At 37.6% G+C, this 2,500-nt stretch overlaps 2 non-coding genes and 8 pseudogenes across 2 annotated transcripts in view; all 10 read left to right on the top strand.

Moving 5' to 3' along the window:
* Nucleotides 1-73: 73 nt before the first annotated feature.
* On the top strand, nt 74-192 carry LOC148467063 (5S ribosomal RNA; annotated as a pseudogene).
* Nucleotides 193-307: 115 nt separating this feature from the next.
* LOC148467062 (5S ribosomal RNA) lies at nt 308-426 on the top strand (annotated as a pseudogene).
* A 116-nt stretch (nt 427-542) lies between these two features.
* On the top strand, nt 543-661 carry LOC148467061 (5S ribosomal RNA; annotated as a pseudogene).
* Nucleotides 662-776: 115 nt separating this feature from the next.
* LOC148467060 (5S ribosomal RNA) lies at nt 777-895 on the top strand. Its single transcript, XR_015874277.1, has one exon. It is a non-coding gene; the product is annotated as a 5S ribosomal RNA (ribosomal RNA).
* A 116-nt stretch (nt 896-1,011) lies between these two features.
* On the top strand, nt 1,012-1,130 carry LOC148467059 (5S ribosomal RNA; annotated as a pseudogene).
* A 115-nt stretch (nt 1,131-1,245) lies between these two features.
* LOC148467058 (5S ribosomal RNA) lies at nt 1,246-1,364 on the top strand (annotated as a pseudogene).
* Nucleotides 1,365-1,715: 351 nt separating this feature from the next.
* Nucleotides 1,716-1,834, top strand: LOC148467057 (5S ribosomal RNA; annotated as a pseudogene).
* Nucleotides 1,835-1,950: 116 nt separating this feature from the next.
* LOC148467056 (5S ribosomal RNA) lies at nt 1,951-2,069 on the top strand (annotated as a pseudogene).
* Nucleotides 2,070-2,185: 116 nt separating this feature from the next.
* LOC148467055 (5S ribosomal RNA) lies at nt 2,186-2,304 on the top strand (annotated as a pseudogene).
* Nucleotides 2,305-2,419: 115 nt separating this feature from the next.
* The window catches only part of LOC148467054 (5S ribosomal RNA), a 119-nt gene continuing 38 nt past the window's right edge, over nt 2,420-2,500 (top strand). Inside the window, exon 1 of the ribosomal RNA XR_015874276.1 lies at nt 2,420-2,500. This exon is cut by the window's right edge and continues 38 nt beyond it. This is a non-coding gene — a ribosomal RNA (5S ribosomal RNA).

Here is a 2,500-nt window from a genome sequence, read left to right as displayed (position 1 = left end):
TCATTTTTTCAACTTATCAATGAATTTACTTGAGTTAAGAAGTAAAAGAGGTCTAAAGTTAATGGTTTTGAGCACCTACAGCCAAACCACACTAGACATGCCCAATCTCGTCTGATCTTGGAAGCTATGCAGTGTTGGGCCTGGTTAGTACTTGGATGGGAGACCACCTGGGAATACTAGGTGCTGTAGGTAATTTTATACTGCCATAACATTCTTTTCTATTACATTTTACATTTCATTTTTCAACTTATCATTGAATTTACTTGAGTTATGAAGTAAAAGAGGTCTAAAGTTAATGTTTTTGAGCACCTACAGCCAAACCACACTGGACATGCCCAATCTCGTCTGATCTTGGAAGCTATGCAGTGTTGGGCCTGGTTAGTACTTGGATGGGAGACCACCTGGGAATACTAGGTGCTGTAGGTAATTTTATACTGCCATAACATTCTTTTCTATTACATTTTAAATTTAATTTTTTCAACTTATCAATGAATTTACTTGAGTTAAGAAGTAACAGAGGTCTAAAGTTAATGTTTTTGAGCACCTACAGCCAAACCACACTGGACATGCCCAATCTCGTCTGATCTTGGAAGCTATGCAGTGTTGGGCCTGGTTAGTACTTGGATGTGAGACCACCTGGGAATACCAGGAGCTGTAGGTAATTTTATACTGCCATAACATTCTTTTCTATTAAATTTTAGATTTAATTTTTCAACTTATCATTGAATTTACTTGAGTTAAGAAGTAAAAGAGGTCTAAAGTTAATGTTTTAGAGCACCTACAGCCAAACCACACTGGACATGCCCAATCTCATCTGATCTTGGAAGCTATGCAGTGTTGGGCCTGGTTAGTACTTGGATGGGAGACCACCTGGGAATACCAGGTGCTGTAGGTAATTTTATACTGCCATAACATTCTTTTCTATTACATTTTACATTTAATTTTTTCAACTTATCAATGAATTTACTTGAGTTAAGAAGTAATAGAGGTCTAAAGTTAATGTTTTTGAGCACCCACAGCCAAACCACAGTGGACATGCCCAATCTTGTCTGATCTTGGAAGCTATGCAGTGTTTGGCCTGGTTAGTACTTGGATGGGAGACCACCTGGGAATACCAGGAGCTGTAGATAATTTTATACTGCCTTAACATTCTTTTCTATTACATTTTACATTTAATTTTTCAACTTATCATTGAATTTACTTGAGTTAAGAAGTAAAAGAGGTCTAAAGTTAATGTTTTTGAGCACCTACAGCCAAACCACACTGGACATGCCCAATCTCGTCTGATCTTGGAAGCTCTGCAGTGTTGGGCCTGGTTAGTACTTGGATGGGAGACCACCTGGGAATACCAGGTGCTGTAGGTAATTTTATACTGCCATAACATTCTTTTCTATTACATTTTACATTTAATTTTTTCAACTTATCAATGAATTTCCTTGAGTTAAGAAGTAATAGAGGTCTAAAGTTAATACTTTTGAGCACCTACAGCCAATCCACACTGGACATGCCCAATCTCGTCTTATCTTGGTAGCTATGCAGTGTTGGGCCTCGTCAGTACTTGGATGGGAGACCACCTGGGAAAACCAGGTGCAGTACGTAATTTTATACTCCCATAACATTCTTTTCTATTACATTTTACATTTAATTTTTTCAACTTATCAATTAATTTACTTGAGTTAAGAAGTAATACAGGTCTAAAGTTAATGTTTTTGAGCACCTACAGCCAAACCACACTGGACATGCCCAATCTCGTCTGATCTTGGAAGCTATGCAGTGTTGGGACTGGTTAGTACTTGGATGGGTGACTACCTAGGAATCCCAGGTGCTGTAGGTAGTTTTAAACTGCCATAACATTCTTTTCTATTACATTTTACATTTAATTTTTTCAACTTATCAATGAATTTACTTGTGTTAAGAAGTAAAAGCGGTCTAAATTTAATGCTTTTGAGCACCTACAGCCAAACCACAGTGGACATGCTCAATCTCGTCTGATCTTGGAAGCTATGCAGTGTTGGGCCTGGTAAGTACTTGGATGGGATACCACCTGGGAATACCAGGAGCTGTAGGTAATTTTATACTGCCAGAACATTCTTTTCTATTACATTTTACATTTAATTTTTTCAATTTAACAATGAATTTACTTGAGTTAAGAAGTAATAGAGGTCTAAATTTAATGCTTTTGAGCACCTACAGCCAAACCACACTGGACATGCCCAATCTCGTCTGATCTTGGAAGCTATGCAGTGTTGGGCCTGGTTAGTACTTGTATGTGAGACCACCTGGGAATACCAGGAGCTGTAGGTAATTTTATACTGCCATAACATTCTATTCTATTAAATTTTACATTTAATTTTTCAACTTATCATTGAATTTACTTGAGTTAAGAAGTAAAAGAGGTCGAAAGTTAATGTTTTAGAGCACCTACAGCCAAACCACACTGGACATGCCCAATCTCATCTGATCTTGGAAGCTATGCAGTGTTGGGCCTGGTTAGTACTTG

This window comes from Taudactylus pleione, unplaced genomic scaffold (assembly GCF_031769625.1).
Source record: "Taudactylus pleione unplaced genomic scaffold, aTauple2 ptg000967l, whole genome shotgun sequence".
NCBI lineage: Eukaryota > Metazoa > Chordata > Amphibia > Anura > Myobatrachidae > Taudactylus > Taudactylus pleione.
This window is presented reverse-complemented; position numbering and strand designations above follow the sequence as displayed.